This window comes from Odontesthes bonariensis, chromosome 11 (genome assembly GCF_027942865.1).
Source record: "Odontesthes bonariensis isolate fOdoBon6 chromosome 11, fOdoBon6.hap1, whole genome shotgun sequence".
In the NCBI taxonomy this organism is placed as follows: domain Eukaryota; kingdom Metazoa; phylum Chordata; class Actinopteri; order Atheriniformes; family Atherinopsidae; genus Odontesthes; species Odontesthes bonariensis.
In genome coordinates this window covers 26,775,090-26,793,141 of record NC_134516.1, presented here as the reverse complement: position 1 = coordinate 26,793,141, position 18,052 = coordinate 26,775,090, and the positions used below count along the sequence as shown (strand labels likewise).

Sequence of the window (18,052 nt, the reverse complement as noted above, 5' to 3'; positions counted from 1 at the left end):
ATGACTTAGAGTCGGTCAAAATCCTCTGTTAACTGTGTGTAGTTTTGTGTCCGTTGGCATATAGAGAAACCAGAGAAGCTCAATCCCACGACACGCTCATAAACTGCGTCTTCTCTAAACAGTATAGTTCTATTTTAGAAGTCGGAATACAATAACAGATTCTGTTTCAGAACCTATAAAAAGCTGGTTTGGGATTCCATTGCTGGCCTACGGCCACACCACCCTGAACACGCCTGATCTCGTCAGATCTCAGAAGCCAAGCAGAGTCGGGCCTGGTTAGTACTTGGATGGGAGACCGCCTGGGAATACCAGGTGCTGTAAGCCTTTTGGCTTCTCCAGGCGCATGCAGTTTGGCTACGTCAAATGCAAAAGCAGTCCCTGTTTGACTTTTTGGAACTTGTCCTTTCTGAGGACAAAGTTAAATGTATGAGGATCAAAGCCAACAATGGCCTGGGACATCTCAGCAGATCCAGGATCAGCAACATGGAGACTGAGAGCCAAACAGAAACAGAGGTGTCTGCCAACCAATCAGCAGCAGCCCAAGCTGGTTAACTTCCTGGTGTCTGTGTGGCACACGGTGATGGTCAGATGTTACATGCAGGCCGCAGAGAGAAGAGAAAAAAGCTTACAGCACCTGGTATTCCCAAGCGGTCTCCCATCCAAGTACTAACCAGGCCCGACCCTGCTTGGCTTCCGAGATCGGACGAGATCGGGCGTGTTCAGGGCGGTGTGGCCGTAAGCCACAGTCCCTGTGACAAATATATGTTATATAGGTGCTGGAACCATACGTTTCCCCTATTTTTACCAGAGAGCTGGCTTGAGAGGCTGCTGTTGAGCCTGCACGTTTACTTCCCTGATGTGATTGTTCTCTGTAGCTGAAAATGGGACTCTCAGATAACTTAGTGTCTGTCAAAAGCCTCTGTTCCCTGTGTGTAGTTTTGTGTCCGTTGTCATATAGAGAAACCAGGGAAGCTCAATCCCACGACATGCTCATAAACTGCGTCTTCTCTAAAGAGTATAGTTCTATTTTACAAGTGGGAATACAATAACAGATTCTGTTTCAGAATCTATAAAGAGCTGGTTTGTGATTCCTTTGCTGGCTTACGGCCACACCCCCATGATCACTTGTTACAGTCGGTGCCCTGCAGTAATTTGTTTGAGAAAGAGCGTGCGTTTGAAAGAGTGAGTGAAAGTGTTTTGACTGATCGTGTGTGAGCTAGATTTGTTTGTATAGTTGTGTGTTTTGTTTTATTCCCCCAGCAGCTTCGCTGTTCGGGGGAACGTCCTCGTTTCGTGTGTTTTTGTAATCGGATTGACAACATGGCAAACGAAACAATGGAACGGAAAATGACAACAATACAGAACAATGGAACAATGGAAAGAAAGCGAGATTAGGAGAGTAAATGAAGGTATGAATAAAGGAGGAAATGAAAATGGAGGAGAGAAAGTGAGAAAGAATGGAGAAGTGAATGCAGATACTTGGAAGGGAGAAAGCAGAAGTGCGAGTTTGAATGAAGAGAATATGAAGAATGAAAGGGAAAAAGTGAAAGACGGTGGCTTCAGAAAGGAGCTGACCGTGATTGTGGAGCTGGCAGGGCCAGACAAAGTGACACTAATGGAGTTGCTTAGAGGCATAAAGGAAAGCTGCGGTATAGTTCTTGCCTGCAGAATGAAGGCAAAGAGCACGTATGAGATCACCATGCAGGACGGGAAAGGCAAGGCGCGCCTCATGAACGGCTTCTTATTAAAGGGAGTGCGGATTATGGCAAAGGAAGTCAGGAGCAATGAACTAGTTGTATCCTTCCTCAACTTGCCCCTGTACATCACGGACGAGGAAATATGCGAAAAAATAGCAACTTGGGGGGTGAAGGCAACTTCGCCGATCAAAAGGAGGAAATTACAGGGGCATTACGCACGAGAGTGCAATGATGGGACAGACAAAGAGCAGCAAAACGGAGAACAGGAGGAGCAGAACGGAGGTGGAGGAGCGAGCCAGGAGATTGTTGGTGGTGAGGAGGAGCAGAACGGAGGTGGAGCAATGAGCTTGGAGCTTGTTGGTGGAGAGGAGGAGCAGAGCGGAGGTGGAGTAGAGAGCCTGGAGCTGGTTGAAGGAGAGGAGGAGGAGCAGAGCGGAGGTGGAGTAGAGAGCCTGGAGCTCGCTGGTGGAGAGGAGGAGCAGAGCGGAGGTGGAGCAGAGAGCCTGGAGCTCGCTGGTGGAGAGGAGGAGCAGAGCGGAGGTGGAGCAGAGAGCTTGGAGCTCGTTGGTGGAGAGGAGGTGCAGAGCGGAGGTGGAGCAGGAAGCCTGGAGCTCGTTGACGGAGAGGAGGAGGAGCAGAGCGGAGGTGGAGCAGGAAGCCTGGAGCTGGTTGACGGAGAGGAGGAGCAGAGCGGAGGTGGAGCAGGAAGCCTGGAGCTGGTTGACGGAGAGGAGGAGCAGAGCGGAGGTGGAGCAGGAAGCCTGGAGCTGGTTGACGGAGAGGTGGAGCAGATGGAGGAGGGAGGCGAGCGAGATGGAGAGGAGGAGGACCTGCCGGTGGTGGAGGAGACACCAACGCAGAAGAGAGGGGAGAAGGAGAGAGATGGCCACAACGGCAGCGAGCAAGGAGAGGACAGAGGAGAGGAGAGGAGAGCCATGGTGGAGAGAAGAAGACGGCAGACGAGTGGAGCAAGCAGAGGACTGAGGAGGCAGCGGGGAGGGGGGGTAGGGGGGTCAAGGGAGGACTTGCAGACAGGGCAAGAATGTGAATGGGCAATGGGAGAAGATACAGACAGCAGTGGGGATGACATGGAGGAGGTGATTGCAACCAGAAAAAGGCCTTTGGGGAAAAGAGAAGTGAAAAGGATTGGGAAGGTGAAAAAGAGTTTAAAATGAAGAGAAAGATAATTGTGTATATACTACTATTTATGTTAAAAATTACATCTTTTAATGTAAATGGGCTGCTTGACAAAAATAGAAGGCAACAAGCCCGGCAGGTGTGTAACAGGGATATTATGTGTGTGCAAGAGACACATTGGGATGAGGAGTGCATGAGAGAAGTTAAGAAGGAATGGATGGGAGAAATGTATGTGAATAACAGTGGGGCAAAGTCCAGAGGGGTGGCTATTCTATTGAAGAGGGGAGTAGTCAGCAATATAAAGAAGTGTGTGGATGATGGGGAGGGGCGAATGATAGGGATCACGTTTGATTATGTGGGGAAAGAATACAGACTAATAAATGTGTATGCACCAAATGAGGAGAAGGAGAGAAAGGTCTTCTTTGAGGGAATAGGAGGAATGTGTGGGGAGAACTGCATGGTGGTGGGAGACTTTAACGTATGGTGTGGGAGACAGGATGCATCTGCGAGTGTGTGCTTTAAGAGCGACTCTACAAGAGGTGTGTTGAAAGAGGTAATGAGAGTGAACGGATTGATAGATGTATGGAGGGAGAGGAATCCAGAGAAGAGAGAGTTCACATTCAGGCAAGTGGTGAGAGGGGTGTTAAAGCAGAGCCGGATAGATTTAGTGCTCAGTACGAGGGACATAGAGAATAAGATAGGAAAGATAGAATATAGGGTAACTGCACTGAGCGACCACATGATGGTAGGGTTTAGTTTAGGACAAGGCATAGAGAGGAGGGGGGGGGGGGTTGGTGTTTGAATGGTGAGTTGCTGAAAGAAAGGAAGTATAAGGAGAAAGTGAGAGACTTTATTGCAAGGAGAATAAATGAAAACATGTATGAGGATGACATTGGGAGGTGGTGGGAAAGCTTTAAAGAGGAGATAAAGGATCTGAGCATAGCTTATAGTAGAAACAGGAGTAGGGAAGAGAAGGAAAGAGAGCAGAGGTTAAAGCGAGAATTAGACCGAGAAGCAGAGAGAGCAGATAGGGAAGCAGGATATGATTTAGGGAGGTATATAGGAATTAAAGGATAAGACCGGTTTTTTGACATTGGGCCCTTGATTTCACATTATAACATGATGTTCTACTCACCCCTGCTTGTTGTTGAACACATAAAAAAATCCGGGTTACTAATTTTGAATTTTAGCTGAATGAATAAATAGGCAGCAGGTCTGTGGGCTGTCTGTGGTAGCAGCACGAGAGGACGTCAGTTACACCCACTTTACGACGAAAAAATCAAAATTACAATAACCCGGATTTTTTTAAGTAAGCGACGCACCTCCACGTTATCAGTGCTAATGTAGAGTAATTAATAAATTATAAACAGCATAGTTTGTGCCTGTATAAGCTTGCCCATAGGAAACCGTTTCATGGCCGAATATCTCAAGAGAGCAGCCAGACGCCTCTCGAATATCTTCGGAACAGCTCCAAATGTTCAACAACAAGCAGGGGTGAGTAGAACATCATGTTATAATGTGAAATCAAGGGCCCAATGTCAAAAAACCGGTCTTATCCTTTAAGGAGGAGCTGAAAGGGATAGAGCAGAAGAAGTGTATGGGAGCGATAGTTAGAAGCAGGGCCAGATACGCCATTGAGGGAGAGAAGTGCACAGGATATTTTTTAGGGTTAGAGAAGACAAAGAAGAAGAGGAATTTTTTAGAACAGGTAGAGGGAAAGAAGGGAGAGAAGATAAAAGATTTTGTAGGGATAGCGGATAGAGTAGAAGAGTTTTATAGGGATTTATTTAGGAAAGAAGAGGTAGATGAGGAGAGCATAGGGCAGGTAATAGATAAGGTAAGGGCTAGGCTAACAGAGGAGGGCAGGGACATGTGTGAGGGTGAGATAGGGACGGGAGAAATAGAGAAAGCGATAGGGGGGTTAGGGAGGAATAAGAGTCCAGGGTTAGATGGGTTGACAGGGGAATTCTACAGAGAGTTCAGAGAGGAATTAGTGCCTGTGTTAGATAAACTATTTAAATGGATAGAAGAAAAGGGAGAGATGCCAGTTAGTATGATGATAGGATTAGTTAGTATAATACACAAGAAAGGGGATAGGGACAGATTAGAAAACTACAGACCACTGAGCATGTTAAATGGAGATTATAAAATATTAGCACGGGTGCTAGCAAACAGGATCAAAAGAGTAATAGGGACGGTGGTGGGAAGCACACAGGCTTACAGCATACCAGGTAGGGACATAGCAGACACAATAAGTAGCATCAGGGACACGATAGATTACATGAAGGGAGGAACAGGAGGGTTAGTGGTTAGTTTAGATCTGAACAAAGCTTTTGACAGAGTAGACCACACATACTTGTACAGGGTGTTAGAAAAGGTAGGGTTTGGGGAGAGGTCAGTGGGATGGATTAAGAGGTTATATGATAGGGCAGTTAGTTGTGTTAAAATAAATGGGATAATCACAGACACGTTTAGATTAGAGAGGTCAGTTAGGCAAGGGTGTCCGCTATCGGCTCTGCTGTACTCGTTATCTGCAGAGCCTTTAGCGGTGATGCTGGAGAAAAACGACAGGATCAGAGGCATAGAGTTGCCAGGGGGGCACATGAGTTTAGTATATCAGTACGCAGATGACAAGACAGTTACGGTTAGGGACAGGGAGAGCGTAGCTGAGGTCTTAGAGAGTGTAGAGCTGTATGGTAGGGCATCAGGGGCGAAATTGAACAAAGAAAAGTCAGAGGTCATGTATATAGGGGCAGGTAGAGCAGGGCAAACAGAACTAGGGTTGAAGGAGAAGAAGGATTATTTTAAAGTGTTAGGTGTAAACTTAGGGATAGAGGCCAGAGAAGGGAGAGATATGCAGTATGAAGGGCTAATGAATAGCATCAAAAAAACACTGGAGTTTTGGAAGAAGAGAGGGCTTACATTGAGGGGGAAGGTGGTGGTGGTGAATGCGTTAATAGTGAGTAAGATTGGTTATGTGATGAATGTGTTGGATGTGCCTGAGAGAGTGTTGAAGGAGATGGAGAGAATGGTGAATGAGTTTTTATGGGATGGGAAAGGAGTTAGGATAGCTAGGGAGGTGTTGGAGAATGAGTATGAGGATGGTGGGTTAAAACTAATAAATTTAGAAAGGAAAAAGAAAGCAATGAGAGTGAAAATGATGGTGAGATATTTAAAAAATAAAAAAGATCAAGTGTGGAAGGTGTTTCTAGGGAGGGCAATAGATGAATGTGGTGGATGTGGTGGGAGTGCGGTGTACATGGATTTGAAGGAAGGTATGTTGAGCGGAGTGTCTGAGTTTCATAAGGAGGTGCTGGGAGCGTGGGGGGAGTTTGTGAAAAATGTGGAGTATGAATGTAAGAATGTGAGGCAGGTGTGGGAGCAGCCAGTGTTTTTAAACCCGAAAATCACTTGTAGGGGGAGCACAATATATAACAGGCTGATGTGGAGGGCAGGGATCAGGAAAGTGAGGGACATAGTGTATGAATATGTACCAGGATTTATGAGGGCACAGGTGATGGTGGACGAGGTGAGAGAAAGGGGGGATGAGATGGCGCTGAGAACGGCAGAAGGGGTAATGGGGAAAATAAGGGAGGGAATGCCGAGTGAATGAGTGAGAATGATTGAGGGTGAGGTGGGGGAAAATGAAAATGAAGCTGGAGAAATGGGAATGTATGTGGGGGAAGGGGAGGGGAGGATGAATGTAATGAGTGTGAAAGCAAGGGTGATATACAGAAGTCTGAGAAGGAAAGAAATAAAGAGACCGGCAGCAGAGAAAGTGTGGGAGAGGGTGATGGAGGACATGGATGAAAAAGGAATATGGAAAAACCTAAGGGTTAAATTTAACACCCCTGAATGCGAGAACTTTGATTTTATGTTGAGGCACAACAGGATTTTTAATAATTTATTAATAAGTAGATTTGATGTGAATGTAAAGAAAGAATGTGATGTGTGCGGTGTGGGGGTGGAAACGTGTACGCATGAGTTTGTTGAATGTGGGGAACTGGTAGAGTATTTTAAGAAAATGAGAAAACTCATAAATAGATGTTGGGATAAAGAAGTGTGGGGGGAAACGGGCTGGAGAGAGGTGTGGTTGTTTGGAGTGAGTGGAAGGATGGATGGGAAGAATGCAAATTTGATAAATTATGTTTTAAGTCACGCCAGGTATGCTGTTAAAATGAGGAGGGACATAGCCCATTATGAAAAAAAGAAAGTGGAGGTGTGGAGTATTTTTAAAAGCATCACGAAAAGGGACGTGCACAGTGTTTTCACACACTTAGGGGTAGAAGAGTTCACCGAGGGTTTTGTGGAGGGGAGCACGTTCATACAGATTGGGGATGGGGGTGTGAAGTTAGACTTTGGGTAGAGCAAGGGTGGCTTTTAATGTTTTTATTTATTTCAATGGTTTGGTGAGGGGGCCTGTGGGCGCGAGGAGAAGGAGAAGACCGACAGGCTGTCTCACTTGTTTTAGTTTTAGTTTTAGTTTTGTCAAGCTGTTTTTTCTGTTAAGAGTTATATTTTTATTGTTTAAATTTTATTTTTATTTCTATGGGTTGGTGAGGGGGCCTGTGGGCGAGAGGGAAGTGAAGAACCACGGGCTGTCTCACTAATTTTTTGTTCTGTCATAATGGATTTCTGTCTTTTGGTTCCATTTATATGGTTTCGTGAGAAGGTCTGTGGGATGGAAGAGAGGGAGAAGACCCAATGATAGCCTCACAAATTTGTGTTTTTGCTTTGACTGTATTGTAAATAATATATGTGTATATAAGGTTCAAATGAGTATACATGTAAATATGTGATTTGATGTATGGTGAAATTTGTACTTTTTGATAATAAAAGAGAAAAAAAAAAAAAAAAAAAAAACACGACTGATCTCGTCAGATCTCAGAAGCCAAGCAGAGTCGGGCCTGGTTAGTACTTGGATGGGAGACCGCCTGGGAATACCAGGTGCTGTAAGCCTTTTGGCTTCTCCAGGCGCATGCAGTTTGGCTACGTCAAATGCAAAACTAGTCCCTGTTTGACTTTTTGGAACTTGTCCTTTCTGAGGACAAAGTTAAATGTATGAGGATCAAAGCCAACAATGGCCTGGGACATCTCAGCAGATCCAGGATCAGCAACATGGAGACTGAGAGCCAAACAGAAACAGAGGTGTCTGCCAACCAATCAGCAGCAGCCCAAGCTGGTTAACTTCCTGGTGTCTGTGTGGCACACGGTGATGGTCAGATGTTACATGCAGGCCGCAGAGAGAAGAGAAAAAAGCTTACAGCACCTGGTATTCCCAAGCGGTCTCCCATCCAAGTACTAACCAGGCCCGACCCTGCTTGGCTTCCGAGATCGGACGAGATCGGGCGTGTTCAGGGCGGTGTGGCCGTAAGCCACAGTCCCTGTGACAAATATATGTTATATGGGTGCTGGAACCATACGTTTCCCCTATTTTTACCAGAGAGCTGGCTTGAGAGGCTGCTGTTGAGCCTGCACGTTGACTTCCCTGATGTGATTGTTCTCTGCAGCTGAAAATGGGACTCTCAGATAACTTAGTGTCTGTCAAAAGCCTCTGTTCCCTGTGTGTAGTTTTGTGTCCGTTGTCATATAGAGAAACCAGGGAAGCTCAATCCCACGACATGCTCATAAACTGCGTCTTCTCTAAACAGTATAGTTCTATTTTACAAGTCGGAATACAATAACAGATTCTGTCTCAGAATCTATAAAGAGCTGGTTTGTGATTCCATTGCTGGCTTACGGCCACACCACCCTGAACACGCCTGATCTCGTCAGATCTCAGAAGCCAAGCAGAGTCGGGCCTGGTTAGTACTTGGATGGGAGACCGCCTGGGAATACCAGGTGCTGTAAGCCTTTTGGCTTCTCCAGGCGCATGCAGTTTGGCTACGTCAAATGCAAAACTAGTCCCTGTTTGACTTTTTGGAACTTGTCCTTTCTGAGGACAAAGTTAAATGTATGAGGATCAAAGCCAACAATGGCCTGGGACATCTCAGCAGATCCAGGATCAGCAACATGGAGACTGAGAGCCAAACAGAAACAGAGGTGTCTGCCAACCAATCAGCAGCAGCCCAAGCTGGTTAACTTCCTGGTGTCTGTGTGGCACACGGTGATGGTCAGATGTTACATGCAGGCCGCAGAGAGAAGAGAAAAAAGCTTACAGCACCTGGTATTCCCAAGCGGTCTCCCATCCAAGTACTAACCAGGCCCGACCCTGCTTGGCTTCCGAGATCGGACGAGATCGGGCGTGTTCAGGGCGGTGTGGCCGTAAGCCACAGTCCCTGTGACAAATATATGTTATATGGGTGCTGGAACCATACGTTTCCCCTATTTTTACCAGAGAGCTGGCTTGAGAGGCTGCTGTTGAGCCTGCACGTTGACTTCCCTGATGTGATTGTTCTTTGCAGCTGAAAATGGGACTCTCAGATAACTTAGTGTCTGTCAAAAGCCTCTGTTCCCTGTGTGTAGTTTTGTGTCCGTTGTCATATAGAGAAACCAGGGAAGCTCAATCCCACGACATGCTCATAAACTGCGTCTTCTCTAAACAGTATAGTTCTATTTTACAAGTCGGAATACAATAACAGATTCTGTCTCAGAATCTATAAAGAGCTGGTTTGTGATTCCATTGCTGGCTTACGGCCACACCACCCTGAACACGCCTGATCTCGTCAGATCTCAGAAGCCAAGCAGAGTCGGGCCTGGTTAGTACTTGGATGGGAGACCGCCTGGGAATACCAGGTGCTGTAAGCCTTTTGGCTTCTCCAGGCGCATGCAGTTTGGCTACGTCAAATGCAAAACTAGTCCCTGTTTGACTTTTTGGAACTTGTCCTTTCTGAGGACAAAGTTAAATGTATGAGGATCAAAGCCAACAATGGCCTGGGACATCTCAGCAGATCCAGGATCAGCAACATGGAGACTGAGAGCCAAACAGAAACAGAGGTGTGTGCCAACCAATCAGCAGCAGCCCAAGCTGGTTAACTTCCTGGTGTCTGTGTGGCACACGGTGATGGTCAGATGTTACATGCAGGCCGCAGAGAGAAGAGAAAAAAGCTTACAGCACCTGGTATTCCCAAGCGGTCTCCCATCCAAGTACTAACCAGGCCCGACCCTGCTTGGCTTCCGAGATCGGACGAGATCGGGCGTGTTCAGGGCGGTGTGGCCGTAAGCCACAGTCCCTGTGACAAATATATGTTATATGGGTGCTGGAACCATACGTTTCCCCTATTTTTACCAGAGAGCTGGCTTGAGAGGCTGCTGTTGAGCCTGCACGTTGACTTCCCTGATGTGATTGTTCTCTGCAGCTGAAAATGGGACTCTCAGATAACTTAGTGTCTGTCAAAAGCCTCTGTTCCCTGTGTGTAGTTTTGTGTCCGTTGTCATATAGAGAAACCAGGGAAGCTCAATCCCACGACATGCTCATAAACTGCGTCTTCTCTAAACAGTATAGTTCTATTTTACAAGTCGGAATACAATAACAGATTCTGTCTCAGAATCTATAAAGAGCTGGTTTGTGATTCCATTGCTGGCTTACGGCCACACCACCCTGAACACGCCTGATCTCGTCAGATCTCAGAAGCCAAGCAGAGTCGGGCCTGGTTAGTACTTGGATGGGAGACCGCCTGGGAATACCAGGTGCTGTAAGCCTTTTGGCTTCTCCAGGCGCATGCAGTTTGGCTACGTCAAATGCAAAACTAGTCCCTGTTTGACTTTTTGGAACTTGTCCTTTCTGAGGACAAAGTTAAATGTATGAGGATCAAAGCCAACAATGGCCTGGGACATCTCAGCAGATCCAGGATCAGCAACATGGAGACTGAGAGCCAAACAGAAACAGAGGTGTCTGCCAACCAATCAGCAGCAGCCCAAGCTGGTTAACTTCCTGGTGTCTGTGTGGCACACGGTGATGGTCAGATGTTACATGCAGGCCGCAGAGAGAAGAGAAAAAAGCTTACAGCACCTGGTATTCCCAAGCGGTCTCCCATCCAAGTACTAACCAGGCCCGACCCTGCTTGGCTTCCGAGATCGGACGAGATCGGGCGTGTTCAGGGCGGTGTGGCCGTAAGCCACAGTCCCTGTGACAAATATATGTTATATAGGTGCTGGAACCATACGTTTCCCCTATTTTTACCAGAGAGCTGGCTTGAGAGGCTGCTGTTGAGCCTGCACGTTGACTTCCCTGATGTGATTGTTCTTTGCAGCTGAAAATGGGACTCTCAGATAACTTAGTGTCTGTCAAAAGCCTCTGTTCCCTGTGTGTAGTTTTGTGTCCGTTGTCATATAGAGAAACCAGGGAAGCTCAATCCCACGACATGCTCATAAACTGCGTCTTCTCTAAACAGTATAGTTCTATTTTACAAGTCGGAATACAATAACAGATTCTGTTTCAGAATCTATAAAGAGCTGGTTTGTGATTCCATTGCTGGCTTACGGCCACACCCCCATGATCACTTGTGACAGTCGGTGCCCTGCAGCAATTTGATTGAGAGAGAGCGCGTGCGTTTGAAAGAGTGAGTGAAAGTGTTTGGTGAGTGTTTTGACTGATCGTGTGTGAGTTAGATTTGTTTGTATAGTTGTGTGTTTTGTTTTATTCCCCCAGCAGCTTCGCTGTTCGGGGGAACGTCCTCGTTTCGTGTGTTTTTGTAACCGGACGGATAACATGGCAAACGAAACAATGGAACGGAAAATGACAACGATACTGAACAATGGAGAACGGCTGACGAATGACAGGCGAGTGAATGATGGTGGGAAAGAAAGCGAGATTAGGAGAGTAAATGAAGGTATGAATAAAGGAGAAAATGAAAATGGAGGAGAGAAAGTGAGAAAGAATGGAGAAGTGAATGCAGCAATTTGGAATGGAGAAAGCAGAAGTGCGAGTTTGAATGAAGAGAATATGAAGAATGACAGAGAAAATGTGAAAGACGGCGGCTTCAAAAAGGAGCTGACCGTGATTGTGGAGCTAGCAGGGCCAGACAAAGTGACTTTGATGGAGTTGCTGAGAGGCATAAAAGAAAGCTGCGGTATAGTTCTTGCCTGCAGAATGAAGGCAAAGAGCACATATGAAATCACCATGCAGGACGGGAAAGGCAAGGCGCGCCTCATGGACGGCTTCTTATTGAAGGGAGTGCGGGTAATGGCAAAGGAAGTTCGAAGCAATGAACTGGTTGTATCCTTCCTTAACTTGCCCCCGTACATCACTGACGAGGAAATATGCCAAAAATTAGCAACTTGGGGGGTGAAGGCAACTTCACTGATTAAAAGGAGGAAATGGCCTGGAACAGACGTGGCCGACGGCACGCGATTTTGCAAGGTGCAATTCAACGACAAAGTGCAATCGCTGCCGTATTCGACCAAGTTTGAAACCCTGGAGGGGGGAGAATACTTTCGTGTAATACATGACAGACAAGTTAAAGTATGCCGGCTATGCATCCAGCCGGGACATATTCTAAGAGAATGTCCGGAATTCAAGTGCCATAAGTGCGCAAAACAGGGGCATTACGCACGAGAGTGCAATAATGGGACAGACAAAGAGCAGCACAACGGAGAACAGGAGGAGCAGAGCGGAGGTGGAGGAGCGAGCCAGGAGATTGTTGGCGGAGAGGAGGAGCAGAACGGAGGTGGAGCAGAGAGCCTGGAGCTGGTTGACGGAGAGGAGGAGCAGAGCGGAGGTGGAGCAGTGAGCTCGGAGCTCGTTGACGGAGAGGAGGAGCAGAGCGGATGTGAAGGAGAGAACCTGGAGCTCGTTGACGGAGAGGTGGAGCAGATGGAGGAGGGAGGCGAGCGAGACGGAGAGGAGGAGGACCTGACGGTGGTGGAGGAGACACCAACGCAGATGAGAGGGGAGAAGGAGAGAGATGGCCACAACGGCAGCGAGCAAGGAGAGGACAGAGGAGAGGAGAGGAGAGCCATGGTGGAGAGAAGAAGACGGCAGACGAGTGGAGCAAGCAGAGGACTGAGGAGGCAGCGGGGAGGGGGGGTAGGGGGGTCAAGGGAGGACTTGCGGGCAGGGCAGGAATGTGAATGGGCAATGGGTGAAGTAACAGACAGCAGTGGGGATAACATGGAGGAGGTGATGGCAACTAGAAAAAGGCCTCTGGGGAAAAGAGAAGTGAAAAGGATTGGGAAGGTGAAAAAGAGTTTAAAATGAAGAGAAAAATAATTGTGTATATAATACTATTTATGTTAAAAATTACATCGTTTAATGTAAATGGGCTGCGTGACAACAACAGAAGGCAACAAGCCTGGCAGGTGTGTGACGGGGATATTATGTGTGTGCAAGAGACACATTGGGATGAGGAGTGCATGAGAGAAGTTAAGAAGGAATGGATGGGAGAAATGTATGTGAATAATAGTGGGGCAAAGTCCAGAGGGGTGGCTATTTTAGTGAAGAGGGGAGTAGTCGGCAATATAAAGAAGTGTGTGGATGATGGGGAGGGGCGAGTGATAGGGATCACGTTTGATTATGTGGGGAAAGAATACAGACTAATAAATGTGTATGCACCAAATGAGGAGAAGGAGAGAAAGGTCTTTTTTGAGGGAATAGGAGGAATGTGTGGGGAGAACTGCATGGTGGTGGGAGACTTTAACGTATGGTGTGGGAGACAGGATGCATCTGCGAGTGTGTGCTTTAAGAGCGACTCTACAAGAGGTGTGTTGAAAGAGGTAATGAGAGTGAACGGATTGATAGATGTATGGAGGGAGAGGAATCCAGAGAAGAGGGAGTTCACAAGGAGGCAAGTGGTGAGAGGGGTGTTAAAGCAGAGCCGGATAGATTTAGTGCTCAGTACGAGGGACATAGAGAATAAGAGAGGTAAGATAGAATATAGGGTAACTGCACTGAGCGACCACATGATAGTAGGGTTTAGTTTAGGACAAGGCATAGAGAGGAGGCGGGGGGGGGGAGTGTGGTGTTTGAATGGTGAGTTGCTGAAAGAAAGAAAGTATAAGGAGAAAGTGAGAGAATGTATTGCAAGGAGAATAAATGAAAACATGTATGAGGATGACATTGGGAGGTGGTGGGAAAGCTTTAAAGAGGAGATAAAGGATTTGAGCATAGCTTATAGTAGAAACAGGAGTAGGGAAGAGAAGGAAAGAGAACAGAGGTTAAAGCGAGAATTAGACAGAGAAGCAGAGAGAGCAGATAGGGAAGCAGGACATGATTTAGGGAGGTATATAGGAATTAAGGAGGAGCTGAAAGGGATAGAGCAGAAGAAGTGTATGGGAGCGATAGTTAGAAGCAGGGCCAGATACGCCATTGAGGGAGAGAAGTGCACAGGGTTTTTTTTAGGGTTAGAGAAGACAAAGCAGAAGAGGAATTTCTTAGAACAGGTAGAAGGGAAGAAGGGAGAGAAGATAAAAGATTTTGTAGGGATAGCGGATAGAGTAGAAGAGTTTTATAGGGATTTATTTAGGAAAGAAGAAGTAGATGAGGAGAGCATAGGGCAGGTAATAGCAAAGGTGAGGGCTAGGCTAACAGAGGAGGGCAGGGACATGTGTGAGGGTGAGATAGGGACGGGAGAAATAGAGAAAGCGATAGGGGGGTTAGGGAGGAATAAGAGTCCAGGGTTAGATGGGTTGACAGGGGAATTCTACAGAGAGTTTAGAGAGGAATTAGTGCCTGTGTTAGATAAACTATTTAAATGGATAGAAGAAAAGGGAGAGATGCCAGTTAGTATGATGACAGGATTAGTTAGTATAATACACAAGAAAGGGGATAGGGACAGATTAGAAAACTACAGACCACTGAGCATGTTAAATGGAGATTATAAAATATTAGCACGGGTGCTAGCAAACAGGATCAAAAGAGTAATAGGGACGGTGGTGGGAAGCACACAGGCTTACAGCATACCAGGTAGGGACATAGCAGACACAATAAGTAGCATCAGGGACACGATAGATTACATGAAGGGAGGAACAGGAGGGTTAGTGGTTAGCTTAGATCTGAACAAAGCATTTGACAGAGTAGACCACACATACTTGTACAGGGTGTTAGAAAAGGTAGGGTTTGGGGAGAGGTTAGTGGGATGGATTAAGAGGTTATATGATAGGGCAGTTAGTTGTGTTAAAATAAATGGGATAATCACAGACACGTTTATATTAGAGAGGTCAGTTAGGCAAGGGTGTCCGCTATCGGCTCTGCTGTACTCGATATCTGCAGAGCCTTTAGCGGCGATGCTGGAGAAAAACGACAGGATCAGAGGCATAGAGTTGCCAGGGGGGCACAGAAGTTTAGTTTATCAGTATGCAGATGACACGACAGTTACGGTAAGGGACAGGGAGAGCGTAGCTGAGGTCTTAGAGAGTGTAGAGCTGTATGGTAGGGCATCAGGGGCAAATTGAACAAAGAAAAGTCAGAGGTCATGTATATAGGGGCAGGTAGAGCAGGGCAAACAGAACTAGGGTTGAAGGAGAAGAAGGATTATTTTAAAGTGTTAGGTGTAAACTTAGGGATAGAGGCCAGAGAAGGGAGAGATATGCAGTATGAAGGGCTAATGAATAGCATCAAAAAAACACTGGAGTTTTGGAAGAAGAGAGGGCTTACACTGAGGGGGAAGGTGGTGGTAGTGAATGCGTTAATAGTGAGTAAGATTGGTTATGTGATGAATGTGTTGGATGTGCCTGAGAGAGTGTTGAAGGAGATGGAGAGAATGGTGAATGAGTTTTTATGGGATGGGAAAGGAGTGAGGATAGCTAGGGAGGTGTTGGAGAATGAGTACGAGGATGGTGGGTTAAAACTAATAAATTTAGAAAGGAAAAAGAAAGCAATGAGAGTGAAAATGATGGTAAGATATTTAAAAAATAAAAAAGATCAAGTGTGGAAGGTGTTTCTAGGGAGGGCAATAGATGAATGTGGTGGATGTGGTGGGAGTGCGGTGTACATGGATTTGAAGGAAGGTATGTTGAGCGGAGTGTCTGAGTTTCATAAGGAGGTGCTGGGAGCGTGGGGGGAGTTTGTGAAAAATGTGGAGTATGAATGTAAGAATGTGAGGCAGGTGTGGGAGCAGCCAGTGTTTTTAAACCCAAAAATCACGTGTGGGGGGAGCACAATATATAATAGGCTGATGTGGAGGGCAGGGATCAGGAAAGTGAGGGATATAGTGTATGAATATGTACCAGGATTTATGAGGGCACAGGTGATGGTGGACGAGGTGAAAGAAAGGGGGGATGAGATGGCGCTGAGAACGGCAGAAGGGGTAATGGCGAAAATAAGGGAGGGAATGCCGAGCGAATGGGTGAAAATGATTGAGGGCGAGGTGGGGGAAAATGAAAATGAAGCTGGAGAAATGGGAATGTATGTGGGGGAAGGGGAGGGGAGGATGAATGTAATGAGTGTGAAAGCAAGGGTGATATACAGAAGTCTGAGAAGGAAAGAAATAAAGAGACCGGCAGCGGAGAAAGTGTGGGAGAGGGTGATGGGGGACATGGATGAAAAAGGAATATGGAAAAACCTGAGGGTCAAATGCAACACCCCTGAATGTGAAAATTTTGATTTTATGTTGAGGCACAACAGGATTTTTAATAATTTATTAATAAGTAGATTTGATGTGAATGTAAAGAAAGAATGTGATGTGTGCGGTGTGGGGGTGGAAACGTGTATGCATGAGTTTGTTGAATGTGGGGAACTGGTCGGGTATTTTAAGAAAATGAGAAAACTCATAAATAGATGTTGGGATAAAGAAGTGTGGGGGGAAACGGGCTGGAGAGAGGTGTGGTTGTTTGGAGTGAGTGGAAGGATGGAAGGGAAGAATGCAAATTTGATAAATTATGTTTTAAGTCACGCCAGGTATGCTGTTAAAATGAGGAGGGACATAGCCCATTATGAAAAAAAGAAAGTGGAGGTGTGGAGTATTTTTAAAAGCATCACGAAAAGGGACGTGCACAGGGTTTTAACACACTTGGGGGCAGAAGAGTTCACCGAGGGTTTTGTGGAGGGGAGCACGTTCATACAGATTGGGGATGGGGGTGTGAAGTTAGACTTTGGGTAGAGTAAGGGTGGATTTTAATGTTTTTATTTATTTCAATGGTTTGGTGAGGGGGCCTGTGGGCGCGAGGAGAAGGAGAAGACCGACAGGCTGTCTCACTTGTCTAGTTTTGTCAAGTCGGTGTTTCTGTTAAAAGTTATATTTTTATTTTTATTTCTATGGTTTGGTGAGGGGGCCTGTGGGCGACAGGAGAAGGAGGAGACCTACAGGCTGTCTCACTTGTTTTAGTTTTAGTTTTGTCAAGTTGTTTTTTCTGTTAATAGTTATATTTTTATTTTTTAAATTTTATTTTTATTTCTATGGTTTGGTGAGGGGGCCTGTGGGCGAGAGGGAAGTGAAGAACCACGGGCTGTCTCACTAATTTTTTGTTCTGTCATAATGGATTTCTGTCTTTTGGTTCCATTTATATGGTTTCGTGAGAAGGTCTGTGGGATGGAAGAGAGGGAGAAGACCCAATGATAGCCTCACAAATTTGTGGTTTTGCTTTGACTGTATTGTAAATAATATATGTGTATATAAGGTTAAAATGAGTATACATGTAAATATGTGATTTGATGTATGGTGAAATTTGTACTTTTTGATAATAAAAGAGAAAAAAAAAAAAAACACGCCTGATCTCGTCAGATCTCAGAAGCCAAGCAGAGTCGGGCCTGGTTAGTACTTGGATGGGAGACCGCCTGGGAATACCAGGTGCTGTAAGCCTTTTGGCTTCTCCAGGCGCATGCAGTTTGGCTACGTCAAATGCAAAACTAGTCCCTGTTTGACTTTTTGGAACTTGTCCTTTCTGAGGACAAAGTTAAATGTATGAGGATCAAAGCCAACAATGGCCTGGGACATCTCAGCAGATCCAGGATCAGCAACATGGAGACTGAGAGCCAAACAGAAACAGAGGTGTGTGCCAACCAATCAGCAGCAGCCCAAGCTGGTTAACTTCCTGGTGTCTGTGTGGCACACGGTGATGGTCAGATGTTACATGCAGGCCGCAGAGAGAAGAGAAAAAAGCTTACAGCACCTGGTATTCCCAAGCGGTCTCCCATCCAAGTACTAACCAGGCCCGACCCTGCTTGGCTTCCGAGATCGGACGAGATCGGGCGTGTTCAGGGCGGTGTGGCCGTAAGCCACAGTCCCTGTGACAAATATATGTTATATGGGTGCTGGAACCATACGTTTCACCTATTTTTACCAGAGAGCTGGCTTGAGAGGCTGCTGTTGAGCCTGCACGTTGACTTCCCTGATGTGATTGTT

The 18,052-nt window shown here is 46.2% G+C and overlaps 10 non-coding genes across 10 annotated transcripts; 4 read left to right on the top strand and 6 right to left on the bottom strand.

Annotated features, from left to right (window-relative positions):
* Positions 1–205: 205 nt before the first annotated feature.
* LOC142393274 (5S ribosomal RNA) lies at positions 206–324 on the top strand. Its single transcript, XR_012771886.1, has one exon. It is a non-coding gene; the product is annotated as a 5S ribosomal RNA (ribosomal RNA).
* Positions 325–622: 298 nt separating this feature from the next.
* LOC142394047 (5S ribosomal RNA) lies at positions 623–741 on the bottom strand. The gene has a single exon (XR_012772448.1). It is a non-coding gene; the product is annotated as a 5S ribosomal RNA (ribosomal RNA).
* A 7,350-nt stretch (positions 742–8,091) lies between these two features.
* On the bottom strand, positions 8,092–8,210 carry LOC142394046 (5S ribosomal RNA). The gene has a single exon (XR_012772447.1). It is a non-coding gene; the product is annotated as a 5S ribosomal RNA (ribosomal RNA).
* A 358-nt stretch (positions 8,211–8,568) lies between these two features.
* LOC142392849 (5S ribosomal RNA) lies at positions 8,569–8,687 on the top strand. The gene has a single exon (XR_012771480.1). It is a non-coding gene; the product is annotated as a 5S ribosomal RNA (ribosomal RNA).
* A 298-nt stretch (positions 8,688–8,985) lies between these two features.
* Positions 8,986–9,104, bottom strand: LOC142394044 (5S ribosomal RNA). The gene has a single exon (XR_012772445.1). It is a non-coding gene; the product is annotated as a 5S ribosomal RNA (ribosomal RNA).
* A 358-nt stretch (positions 9,105–9,462) lies between these two features.
* On the top strand, positions 9,463–9,581 carry LOC142392848 (5S ribosomal RNA). The gene has a single exon (XR_012771479.1). It is a non-coding gene; the product is annotated as a 5S ribosomal RNA (ribosomal RNA).
* Positions 9,582–9,879: 298 nt separating this feature from the next.
* LOC142394043 (5S ribosomal RNA) lies at positions 9,880–9,998 on the bottom strand. The gene has a single exon (XR_012772444.1). It is a non-coding gene; the product is annotated as a 5S ribosomal RNA (ribosomal RNA).
* A 358-nt stretch (positions 9,999–10,356) lies between these two features.
* Positions 10,357–10,475, top strand: LOC142392847 (5S ribosomal RNA). The gene has a single exon (XR_012771478.1). It is a non-coding gene; the product is annotated as a 5S ribosomal RNA (ribosomal RNA).
* Positions 10,476–10,773: 298 nt separating this feature from the next.
* Positions 10,774–10,892, bottom strand: LOC142394042 (5S ribosomal RNA). The gene has a single exon (XR_012772443.1). It is a non-coding gene; the product is annotated as a 5S ribosomal RNA (ribosomal RNA).
* A 6,915-nt stretch (positions 10,893–17,807) lies between these two features.
* Positions 17,808–17,926, bottom strand: LOC142394041 (5S ribosomal RNA). Its single transcript, XR_012772442.1, has one exon. It is a non-coding gene; the product is annotated as a 5S ribosomal RNA (ribosomal RNA).
* Between the last annotated feature and the right edge of the window lie 126 nt (positions 17,927–18,052).